The sequence below is a fragment of the Sinocyclocheilus anshuiensis genome, unplaced genomic scaffold (assembly GCF_001515605.1).
Source record: "Sinocyclocheilus anshuiensis isolate Anshui unplaced genomic scaffold, SAMN03320099.WGS_v1.1 scaffold1430, whole genome shotgun sequence".
Taxonomy (NCBI): Eukaryota; Metazoa; Chordata; class Actinopteri; order Cypriniformes; family Cyprinidae; genus Sinocyclocheilus; species Sinocyclocheilus anshuiensis.
The window spans coordinates 1545497-1558176 of NW_015555721.1; the positions used below are offsets into that span (position 1 = coordinate 1545497).

The 12680-nt window shown below is 36.4% G+C and overlaps 1 protein-coding gene and 1 long non-coding RNA gene across 2 annotated transcripts in view; both read left to right on the forward strand.

Annotated features, from left to right (window-relative positions):
* The window catches only part of LOC107672490 (uncharacterized), a 14796-nt gene extending 4770 nt beyond the window's left edge, over positions 1-10026 (forward strand). Inside the window, exon 3 of the long non-coding RNA XR_001632322.1 lies at positions 9949-10026. This is a non-coding gene — a long non-coding RNA (uncharacterized LOC107672490). The remainder of the gene's footprint in view (positions 1-9948) is intronic.
* LOC107672436 (protein sidekick-2-like) overlaps positions 1-12680 on the forward strand; it is a 161433-nt gene that overhangs the window by 6936 nt on the left and 141817 nt on the right. The gene's annotated exons all lie outside the window — the stretch shown is intronic.

Here is a 12680-nt window from a genome sequence, read left to right on the forward strand (position 1 = left end):
GCTTGCTCTTGAAAGATGGCTCAGTACCCTGTTTATTTGGACGAGCTGGCTCCACTGAATCACAAGTATGATAAATAATAGATGTTTATATTTTCTATCGAGGCGTTCAAAATATGGAACTATGGCAATGGGCGTATCTTTTCCGACATGCGCTGTACACAGTAGACAAATCACAACAGACTAGGCCATCTGACCAATCAGAGCAGAGCAGGCTCAAGGAAAGGAGGGGTTTAGATAGACTGAATCTTAGAACTGCTTTGAACGAATCGTTTGAGAATCGCTGGAAAATGGGTTGATGCATATTTTGAGAAAACGAAAGCGTCTTTTGACCTTGCATGCATGTAATCCTATTGCAGGAGACTCCCAAAACAATATTAGGAACCTTAAAAATGGCATAATAGGGGCACTTTAAAATGGTCACATTAAACTCCTAATTTGCTGCCTATTAATAGTTAGTAAGGTAGTTAAGTTTAGGTATGGGGTTGTGGTAACACTTTAGTTGAATGTGCAATAGGTGATTGTCTTCAGAAACATTTTTTGTTATGCTGGTTGAAAGTCTCTTCACATCCCGTTAGCAATCATTATGTTAAGTGGTCTAAATGTATTTTTATGTATTTTTATATTCTGTGGAAGGCGTGGAAATGTTAGTCCAATCAAAACGCTCATTTCAAGCGTTACAAATATGTATTTGCATACCTCTGCGCACCCTGTTCGTGCAGACAGGATACGTCATCAGCTCGTTCACGCACGCTGTGCAGACAGAGCGAGAATGGCAGGCAAACATCAACAACCTGATCTTCCTTCCTGGTATTGTAGTACTTTTACTAAGTGTACTATAAAGTTTTCTCAACCGGTGAATGACACATGATGTATTGTAGTAATGTTGTCTCTGGTCGTCTGATCTGTTCGCGTTCATGCGTTCAGGAGGCGTGGCTTTGGACGGCGATTTGCAGGGAGGGTGGGACGTTCGTTTTCAGTGCTATCAGGCTAAAGTTAGCATTTTCCAAGATCTCCTACTGCACCTTTAATTTGCAGGGAGGGTGGGACGTTCGCTTTCAGTGCTATCAGGCTAAAGTTAGCATTTTCCTAGATCTCCTACTGCACCTTTAATAGTGAGAAAATGTATGGATATATATACACACTCACACAGGCACCTGAATGTTTGCTGGCAGGTGCATTGGACATCGAGAATATTTCAAAGAATGAAGAAAAAAATGGCTGATGAAGGTCACAGACATGACAGGCTGTTTCCATAAACGTTTCATATTTCTTGCAATTTACTGCAACGTGCAGGATTTTTCTCCCTTCTAAACCATTTCTTAAATGTTGTACTGCAACATGACCTAACTGCAACCAAAATGCAACATTGTGAAATGTTGTTGAAATGTTTTGTGCTTGCTGGGATGCTAGCCACAATATCATTCAATTTGATGTAATATTTAATGACAACATACAAACTGACCCTGTTTACTTTCTTAACCCTTCTGCTGTGCTGAAAATCCTTTACCTAATTTGGTGTTGCTGGTCAAAAATGACCAGCCATTTATTCTCTGTTTTTGAGTGAAAACACAAAAAACAAGTGATCAATCCGTTACGAAAAAAAAAAAAAAAATCTGTGATAATTGAAAGAAAACAAGTCAAAAATCCGAATCCAATAGTTGGTAGTAATATAGCATAACAAGAAATTTATGAGCACTTTTTTGTAGGCTGGTCATTTTTGACTGGGAACACCACAAGTGTATCAAGGTTCGGAAAAAAAAAAATCCAAAAACAACTTCTCAAAACAATATTTATGAGAAGTTGTTTGAACAAAATCAGTAGTTTTTAGTCCAGTGCAATAACATTGTAACATTTGTTTGCATATTCTGAAATTCATTTCCATTCTTTTGACGTAATCAAAACCATGTGGAAATAAAAGAACCAATGAACCAATAAGATCAAGCCTAAGTTTTCTCTTTTCTTGATAAGGCTTTGTTCTGTACCTGAGCTCAAATCAATCTACAAACCAAAGAAAGCTGTAATAGAATCTTGACAATTCTGTTTTGCAGGCAGACCATTTGATATTTAAGGTGAGTGGAAACAGAAGCTGAATGCTGTAAGATTGAATGCTTGATGAGAGGGATGTCAATAATGAAATCCCTGCCTTTGGAGGAAACTCATTATTTCAGGGATAGTTTAAATAAAAGAGCATCAGCGTGAGTGAATTTGGTTTTCATTTTCTGGTTGTTTACTGCAACAGAGAGGGGAAAATGCCGGTGGTATTATAGGCTTAATAAATATTCTGCATGTGCATTTGCTTCAAGATAATTTGTCAAGAAATTCGGGGCAAATTTTGCACAAGTCAAAGTGGAAATGGCTGGTGTGTACGTGTGTCCTTATGAAGTCTTTATGTTGTGAAGGCTGTTTCTGAATATCCGCAATGCACAGTGATCGTCTTCTGAAGAGACCTTGGCCACTGACATGCGTAGTGTCGAAATGAAATTAGCAAATCTTTCAAAGCGATCTTGTCATGGCAGAATTGCTTTGGAAAGGAGAAAAGGTGATGAAGTTCTGACAAAGTGTCATTTTCCTGCTGCATACAAGCTTGTTTCAAGCCTCTAGGCTGTTCAGTATAAACATTTAAACAACAGAAAGCTTGACTGAAGGGAAACAGCAGCTAGAAACAAAGCCCTCTACATCTTTTCCCTTATTCAGCGTCATCCTCCTGGGAAACTGGGAGTGCATTCTTGTGTTGTGAATAAAATAGCAAAGTGGCAACACGACCGTATGATAGAGACATTGATAGAAAGATTGAAAAGGGGGGAGGCGGAGGGGTTAGAGGAAAGCAAAGGAGATGCAAGCCTTGTTTTCTTCTGAAAAGCTCCAGCGTTATGAACCCATTTATGTGCACAAAAGACTGAGCTCTATTGTTCTGGCCATACGTGCTGAAAAAAGGTGCTCAATCCAAGCCCAGCCAATCATAACATGGATAATTTTACCCATAAAACCCATAAAAAAATATTTTGCTCTCCGTTCATCAGAGATCTTTCTCTCGGTAACACAAAAAGCTCTCAACACAGAGCTCTGCTGCGAAGCATTTTGAGTGGTCTTTTACAGATTGCAGGGTTTTCGCCTTAAAGATCCAGTAAATTTGGAGTTTTGTGGCTTTTAGTACAGATCTGTCAAGTTTCAACAAACCTTTAGTAGATACAGTATACTTTAAATTGACACTCTTTCACTTACAAGAAAATGGACCAAAACTATTGCGTTTTAGTGCCATGTTAAAAATCTAAGATTAGAAATGTAGTCATAATGTGTTGAGAATAATGTTTTATATAAGTAATGTTTTGAGGCCCTTTTATGAGAAAAAAGCCATGACGTTTCATATAATAATAAAGGTGTAACATTAACTTGGATGTAAAAATGAATGTCAAATGAACATCAAATGAACATATTCTGAGATATTTTGAAGTTCCAATTTTATTTTCACAATTTTATGATTTTACATTTGTAATCTTGATGCAAAATGTACAACTAATTTTGTAGCGTGTTTAAATGCACTAAATAACAATGTAATTACATTGTTACATATACATATATAATTACATATGATTACATATATACAGTTAAGATCAATATTAAATATTATACACAAATGTTGAAATTTGGTTTTGGTTTGGTTTTTGTAATAAAGATCTATCTATCTATCTATCTATCTATCTATCTATCTATCCATCCATCCATCCATCCATCCATCATATGGTTTCTGAAACGTTTTTAGAACAATAAACAACAGGAATTAAGTGTTTTTTTCTAAATTGCTTTAATGTGGTTAAAAAAACATTATTTTCCACATACTGTACATTATTGTTTCTCCTCTATGCCCCGCCTTTCGCCTTTGCGTCGATATTTACAAAGTTCATCGGTCTGAAAAGCAAGGTGTGCTGAAAACTTGAAATCGCATCATATGACCCCTTTAAAGTTTTTGTCAGAATGCAGTATAAATATGAATATCTGTCAGCAAATGATTCTTTTCATCCCCAGCAAATTTTAATTTCGATGGAGCCCTTTGATGTGTCCTTAACCACAATTTTGGTCACTATAAAATGACCTGTTTTGGATCCTGAGTGCAGATCCACAATCTCCTTAAGACCTTCCAATGAGCCATCACCATAAGTGACAGGAAGACATTTCTGAAAGCGCTGCACATCCATCGTGGCTGTGGATGGAAATGTTTCAGATTGTGAAGTTGTCTCCTGTCCCATCACCCCCTCCTCCTCCTTCCCAGAACTCTTCCCTCCATCCTCTGGCAGTCGGCCTGGACGTTTGCCTGGCTGGGAGCCCCTGGCTGCATCTCAATGCCTTGTGCTGGGTATTGATTAGGACAAACGCTGAGCTCTCCCCACCAGCCCAGACTCAGCGCGTGCGGGAATGTGTGGCTGTTTGATGTCACTTGTGTTTCTCTCTCTTCCTTTCCCTCTTATTTCGCTGTCTTCCATCTCGTCTGCGCTTCTTCAAATGCCAGCGACGTAGCGAGCGGCCCTGCACCTGTCTCGTGCGCTTGATGTTTCTTTTCATCGCACCTTGCTTGCAAAACAAATTGACTGCTGCTTTGAGGTGGAAACTCACGAGCCCCTGGTGTGTTTCTGAAACTGGTATGTGTGTGTTCATATGTATGCGTGAGTGTACTTGTACAAGGAATGTGGAGAATATATAAATGTTGATTCACTGTTCACTCTCGCTACAAAAGTTCTTCCGCTCACAGGTTCGGTATTTATCCCGTATAGTCAGTCGTGGCATTAAAAAGAGAAAGTTCACCCAAAAAATAAAATTCTGTCACTATTTACTCATCCTCATGTTGTTCTAAACCCACATGCTGTTCACTGGAACTCAAAAGGAGAAATCTGAATTTTCACGCAGTTCATTTGCATACAACAAGATTACATACAGTATATATGTGTCGAGCTCCAAAAATCAACAAAAAATTTCAAAACGAACCCATATAGCACTACATATGTTTAATTTTCCTTTCTTGTTCCTTACCTATAATACAGCTTCAGAAGACTTCAAATACTAAAAAAAAAAAAAAACCGCAATAATATTGTCACAAAGCAAGGCCAGACACAACAGGTAAGTGCAAATCGTGACTGAAGTGACTGTGATGAATCCCTGACAAATATGCTGTTGAACACACTCCTTTAATTAAAAATGTTATATTAATATAAATATTACCATTTAAATTTAGAACAGTGATAATTGGCTTTCAAGTACTTCTAATTAAGTAAACATTAAACCTTAACATAAAAGTAATTATTCAAGTCAATAATAAAGAACATTGTTGGTATAGTCTTCACTGCATGATGATTAAATAAACTTTATTTAAATTAAATAATGATTCTTTAAATTAGAGGACTGATTAAAGCTACTAAAAATATACATTCCTTTCTTAACAATATTGTTGTTTAATTAATATTGATGACAATAAACAACAACATGTCTGTTAGGCTGCATATACTAGACCTTTTTTCTGGTACTTTGATGTCACTGATTAAAAATACACAAATAATTTGCTACATGGGCTACTTTATACTGTTTCTCTCTTTGTTTTGGGGTTTTTGTGTAGTCACTGTGAACTTTAATTAAAACAGAGCTGCGTAAAGATTCTTCTAAATGTCTGGGTAAAAAAAAAACAAATAATAATAATGACAGAGTGAAATGGCAGGGTGATGCAAATGTTATGGTTATTTTTATATTGTTTTTTATAAAATAGTCCATTTATTTTGTAATATACAATGATTGATCTTCTCAAGCTGGCAATGAGTTGCCCTGGGAAATGACATTTGGTTTTGTTTTGTTCTTCTCCGCTAGGCTATAATTGTGAGTGTCTTACAAACTGACCAATTTAATGTGTTAATAGATTAGCTGCATTTAATTTGGACTGTTGTTATTACAATGAGGTACAAGACCCAAGAAAAGTCAATTCCATCACCGCCTGTGCCCTGAATGATTTAGCGAGGGATAGCGGAGTTAGTGAGGTTAAATGGCAAAACTGCGGCGCATTGCTATTTGCTCCTCTTGCAGTAATGAATACTGACAGAGATAAAAACGATTGGGTGCGGATATTTATTTTCATTTCAAAGAGGGTAAGAAAGCGGACTCTAATAAAAGACCGCGGTGATACATATTAACCGTTGCAAAAACTTGTGCACTAAATTCTTGACAGATGCAGATAATCATGCGGCCACATGCCGACGCTAAATTGCCCCTCAGATTTTTAGTATAAAGCATCGCTTCTGAGCTCAGTCTCAAAACATTTCCAGAAGTGTCAGTGTTTCCAGTATCGAGCCGACCGTATTCACCATGTCCACCATTAGAATCAATTCTGGTCAGTGGAGAAGCATGTTTGAAAGACAGAGAGGCTCTTTGTGCAATAAATCCCTGTCATGTTGGTATCTGTTTATTATGAGGTCATACAAAGGAAAAGAAAACGTAGTTGAAAGAGAGTGAGAGATGAAAAGAGCAAGAGATACCAAGTGAGAGAACAGATATTGATGTGGTATACAGTAGTGCGCATCCCAAATTCAGCCTTGATCCCATGTAGCTCAGAAAGCCTGTTTGCGTTTGGCTCTGTGTTCATTTGAGGAAGGTTGTCGCCGTACTAAAATTAGCTGGTACCAATCCCAGTGAGATTTCACAGTTCTGCATACTCATGTGCCACACCAACGACAAATCAATTATGCTATTGAACACATTCTTTTTCATTAATATTAGTAATAACAAATTAAAAATACTGACATTTAGCCTTCAGGTATTTCTCAGATAAGTAAACATTGTTTAATTAGTCAAAAGAAGTAAACAAGCCATTTTAAAAGGACAAAAGAATCAAATTTGATGCGATAAAAGAAATAACCACAATAGAACAAAGATGGCCAGAAATGAACAGTGCTTGAAGTTTCTCAGTTATTCAGTTAAACATTTCAAATATTCAATTACATATTCAGAAATATACAAAAGTACAAAAGTTTTAATCAGAATTATTAGCATGGTCTTTACTACTGCATGATTAAAAGTTGTTAGTCAGTCAGCTCTCAGGTACCAGCTAAATTCTATCTATCTATCTATCTATCTATCTATCTATCTATCTGTCTGTCTGTCTGTCTGTCTTGTCCGTCCATCTGTCCGTCCGTCCATCCATCCATCCATCCATCCATCGACTCTTTTGAGACTTCTATATTTGAGTGTGATCTTGTAAAACAGATCTATTTGATGTTTTAGTGTTCGTTTTCTTCCTCAAAACACCAGCTTAGATCAGCATGAATGTCCATGCTGGTAAGTGCTGGTTTGTGGACCAGGATAGCCATTCTGTTCACTTAGCCAGTAAAAATGGTAGACCAGAATGGTCTTTTCTGATGGCGGTTGATGTTTTGAGTCTTGCTTGTCAAGCTAGTTTAAAAGTCTGGAGAGGATGATGATGTAGAGTAGGCACAAACATTAGTGACCACAGTTTACCTTCACAGAACATTTTGATACATACAGTACTGTTCAAAAGATTCTTTAAAAATAATTTAATATTTGGAGGCAGCAAGGCCACATTAAATGAATCAAAACTGAATAATGGCACAGAAGATTCTATTTGAAATAAATTCTGTTCTTTTGAAAAAAATTCTGACAGTGCTGAAAACAGCACAACTGCTTTCAACATTGATAATATTAAGAAAATGTTTCTTGAGCAGCAAATCAGCATGTCAGAAGAATCATGTGACAATGAAGACTGGAGTAATGATGCTGAAAATTCAGCTTTACCATCAGAGGAATTGTATTTATTTAAATAGAACACAGTAATTGTAAATTGTAGTAATATTTCACAATATTACTGTTTTACTGCATTTTTAAAGAAATAAATGCAGCCTTGGTGAGCATAAGAGGCTTCTTTTAAAAACATAAAAAGTCTTACCCCACATTTTTAATGGTATTATAATATTTAATATATTAATTTAGTTAATTTTATAAGAAAATAAAACTTTAAGTAGGTATATATTAATATTCTAGCCCACAAGTTCATTCAACATTAAGTACCACCTTAATGTTTTTGTCTGAAGTCAGTGCAGCCTGCACAATTAAAAAACAATTAATTGTGATTAACATGATCCTGTAATTAATTGGGTACCATTTTTATCAACTGACATCCCTATTAAAAGCAGACAATTCCAGTGCAGACATCACCACTCATTTTAACACACACACACACACAAATGAAATGAAACCTCCTGCTCGACAGTCCCTCAGTATTAGATTAATCCCTGCTGCAAGCTATTTCATAAAATGATGAGGACAAAATCTGTCATTCTTCTACCATTCTCACAATCGTAGTCTTTTAAGGACTATTCGGTACATCTTTTAAGGACACTGGGCTTGTGTTAAATCTTCAAACGATCTGGGATGGTTTTGTTGTCCTTATCTCTTGGCTACTTAAGCTCAACTCTGTATATTCAGGTTGTTTTCTTGTGAATGATCCTGTAGGACTCCCACTCGCTCTGATGCACTTTGACAAATACATCGAGGGCACATGAAGGGTCACGAAGGAAAGGAACTGAAGCAAGTTCTCCAGATGAAACAAAGAGCCGCTAGCTGAAGGGAGAGGCTGCTCACGTCACAGTGAATCAGTGCAGGGCCGGTGATCTGGGGGAAACTCTGTCATCAGGTCTCCGCGCTGGTCTGCGGGGGCTCTGGATATAGCGGCATCACGAGGACTTGTGTCTGAGAAGCGTCCTCTTGTCTTATTGAGAGCCTTGTGAGCCCTGTGTGGACCAATAGGATACGTGCACATTACTGTACATACAGAATCACACGCTCATGCTACAGTGGTCGTTTCCTGCCTTGCCTTTGTGTTGGAGACTTGAGAGATTCATCAAAGACATCAAAAGTGGCGTCTTACCAACAACTGCAACAGGCTTAGTGTTTACTCAAGTGTATAATTTCTGCATCGCTAGCAGCTTCAAGCAGAATTGCATTAAAGGTATACTGTATGTTTCGTCGGTTCATGCAATCCCTGGGAATCAAACCTTTGACCTTAGCATTGCTAGGGTCATGCTTTACTGTTTGAGCTACAGGGATGACTAGTTGAGAAGTCTCTTTTAAAGAAGTTCTGTATAATTATGAGTCCAGATGCCGACCAGAATCCTGAGTGGAATATGTTTAATTATAGAAATATTGCTCACAGCTGATGATTTGAAGTGTGCCGTTAACTGTTAGCATGCTAAAGCACAACATGCTGTTAGCTTGCTACAACCGTTTGCTAGAAGTTTTGTTCCTAATTCATCCTTCACTAAAATATTGACATTTGTATTTAAAAATAGTTTAGATAAACTAGTCGACCTCATTATTCAACCAACTTGGCTGTTAGATGATCATTCAGCCAAGCAGAATAGCACTAAACCAGCATAAACCAGAAAATTCTTTACAAAATGCAGTTTTAAAAACGTGGCAAAAATGTCATGTGGTGTAACCATCAAGTAAAAAGCATTAGCATATTTTGAACACACATGAGTGTTCACATCATCATTATTTGGTTACACTTTACAATAGGGTTCCATTTGTTAACATTAGTTGAATACAATGTTCTGTCATGAAACTCTAGATGGCGCAGACTGATAGGTTCTAACTCAGTCTGATATAATCACATCATTATTCACATGACGCAGGTGATTGGTTTCTTTTCATATCAGCAGCCAATAGGCGTGCTGATCTACATTCAAATACTTGGCTAGAGCTTTCTGTAGTAGTTGCAGCACACTTTAGAAACCCTCCACCTTCCCCAGCTCCACCTGCTTAGATCTGCTATGGGGTGATTTCATGTATGTTATATAAGGGGGTTATTTCATATGTTATATATGCGTCAGCGGTATTTCTTACATGCTTACAGTAGAATGTCTGTGGATGTAGTAAGTCTCGGTACTTGCTCTGCCAAAGCAGCACCAGCGTAGCAGATCTCTTCTGCCAAGACCAAAAACATTAACCCTGTCATGTACATTACCATGCTAAAAGAGTTGTTATGACAGAGCTACATCAGTTAACATCAATAATGAAAAATGCTTTTAAATCATTTGTTAATCTTAGGTAACATTGATTCCAACATTTACTAATACATTATTAAAATCAAAGTTGTATCTATTATTGTTATTTAAAGGGATACTCCACCCCAAAATGAAAATTTTGTCATTAATCACTTACACCCATGTTGTTCCAAACCCGTAAAAGCTTTGTTCGTCTTCAGAACACAATTTAAGATATTTTGGATGAAAACCGGGAGGCTTGTGACTGTCCCATTGACCGCCAAGTAAATTACACTTTCAAGGTCCAGAAAAGTATGAAAGACATCGTCAGAATAGTCCATCTGCCATCAGTGGTTCAACTGTAACGTTATGAAGCGACGAGAATACTTTTTGTACGCGAAGAAAACAAAAATAACGACTTTATTCAACAATTCGTCTCCTCTGTGTCTCTCCGCATTTTGGAGAATATCCGCTGAACGCAAGCAGCATACGCTCTTCTGTGTCAGATGCGACACACGGATGCGCTGTATTCGTTCAAATCAAAGCGTAAATACACGTAGAAAACGTATCCTTGTGTCGTGGCTGACACAGAATAGTGTACGTTACTTGTGTTCAGCGGATATTCTCCAAAATGGCGCTAGAGTGATGCGGAGAGACACAGAGGAGACGAATTGTTGAGTAAAGTCGTTATTTTTGTTTTCTTCGCGTACAAAAAGTATTCTCGTCACTTCATAATGTTACGGTTGAACCACTGATGGCAGATGGACTATTCTGACGATGTCTTTCATACTTTTCTGGACCTTGACAGTGTAATTTACTTGGCGGTCAATGGGACAGTGACAAGCCTCCCGGTTTTCATCCAAAATATCTTAAATTGTGTTCCGAAGACAAACGAAGATTTTACGGGTTTGGAACGACATGGGGGTAATTGATTAATGACAAAATTTTCATTTTTGGGTGGAGTAACCCTTTAATATTAATGTTATTTAATGGACGAGCTATTTTGGACAAAACTTTTATTATCTAGAGTTAGCAAAGATTAATAATTACTGTAACAATGTATTGCTCATTGTTAGTTAATGTTAGTTAGTGCATTAAATGTAGTTAACAAAAAGTGTTACCCATTATTTAAAAAAATTTTTTTAAGCATTTTCATAAATTGCATGAATTATTCATAAATATTATTTCGTTTTTCATCTCATCAGCACCAAATGACATTTTACAGCCTGAACAAACCTTGCCTTGTCATAAAAAGGTCAAATTATCTGATATGCACAGTCAAAGGTCAATAAGGGGGGATCAAAATGAATATTAAGAAATTAAAAACATGCTCATAATATAAGAGATGTATTCAGGTCATCCTTTGTGGAAAATAAGCACATTTGAGCACAATTTAAAAAAAGAGTACGTATTACAAAAATAATGTAGTTAAGTGCAAACTGAATGTAATGGAATTTTTTTGCCACTTAATTTCATGTTAATTGCAATTATATATAAAAAAATATATGTTTAAATGTATATTAAATGCAATTAGCTGGACTTTAGATTGCTTTTTTGACACACTTAAGTAGGACGTAAGTACATCTTTATGTGCAATTTTAAAATTACTTTGAAATATGGTTAAAGTGTACTGCCAAATGTACAGACAAACATTTATAGTAAACTAAATTATACTTTAACATCATTTCTACTGATACCTGTATGTCATGTATATAAATATTTTTGGATTACATTTATGTAAGGATGAAGTTGCAATCAAATCAAACACTAAGCACACTAAAAGCGTTTCCCAAAAAGCATTGTTTAAGCACACTTCATTAAAGAACAAAAAATATATATTTAAACAAAATGATTTAAACTGCTTTTAATTTGGCATTGCTACAAAGTACACTTTTATGTATACTTAAGTGTGTTAAGAAACCGTCATGAAGTGTGTTGTCATAAAGTACACTCAAGTTGCCTTTTATTTGATTAATATTACATTAACTGCATGTTTTTTAATAATATGCTTCTAAGATTTAAAGTACACTTACAAAGGCACTTCAAATTCAATCAAACACACTTCCTTTTCCACAAGGGGTGGCATGTATGAATATATAAAATGTATGTATTTATTTATTTATTATAAATTAATAAACTAGGACCAAGTAAATTAGCTTTATTGATCAACCATGGCGATTTTTGCTGGTCTAAGTTTTTTTTTTAACTGGGCTCACATATAGATCTTATGCCTCAATCCATGTTATTTTGGAAGGATTCCTGGTGAATTGTTTTATTCTATCATTCAATCATGCCTGTGCTGCTCATCTCCAAAAAATTCAAAACAGTAACATACATGCTTGTATGTGATAATTTGTAGAGTCAGTAGTGCCGCACTGATACTTGCCTGATAAATTGTGTTTTTATGTTAGCATTTCATTAGCCAAAGAGGAGCTATCAGCATACAGGCAGACAGGAAGGTTATCTGACAGCTCCCCCCTAACCTGTCTATTGATCCTACAGCCTCATTAAACCTCTTATCCAGATGAAGTCCGGAGAGTGCATTGTAAAACACTTAATTAAAGCCTCTCACTGTTAATGGAGAAGATGAGACCTAGTTTAACTCCTCGTTGGAGCTTTTTTTATTTGTGGCTCAAATTGAATTGTCAT